The sequence below is a fragment of the Marmota marmota genome, unplaced genomic scaffold, assembly GCF_001458135.2.
Source record: "Marmota marmota marmota unplaced genomic scaffold, marMar, whole genome shotgun sequence".
In the NCBI taxonomy this organism is placed as follows: Eukaryota; Metazoa; Chordata; class Mammalia; order Rodentia; family Sciuridae; genus Marmota; species Marmota marmota.
Genome location: NW_026000019.1, coordinates 9356687 through 9357136, shown reverse-complemented (window position 1 = coordinate 9357136; position 450 = coordinate 9356687).

Sequence of the window (450 nt, the reverse complement as noted above, 5' to 3'; positions counted from 1 at the left end):
CTGCGTCCAATGGGGTGAGAGAGTTCGATTTCCACCTAGCGCCTCCGTCCCGCCTGCAGCTGGCGAACGGAGCTGAGCCTACAGCCCCCAGAGTGCATTGCGTCGCGGGGCGGGGCGAAGCCAAGCCCTCCAAGCGAGTATCTGGAGGTCTAAACAGACGCAGCGGAGCGCTCGCGCGGGAGGCTGGGCCNCGTGCCTGGGCGGAGCGACTCTGTGGGCGGATCCACGGTCGGCCCGGCGCCGTGGAGGGTGTGGTTCTAACCTGGCCCTGCCTCTGGGGCTGCCTTTCGCGGCTTGTAAGAGTCTGGGAATGGGCTGGTGGTGACCCAAATCACCGCGGGGCCACCCAAGAAGCTACCCTGCCCGACGGCCCGGCTGACTGGGACTTGGACTCTGCTCTTCGTATCACACTCTCACCCACGTCGTGACCCCAACCCCCTCTTCCTTTAA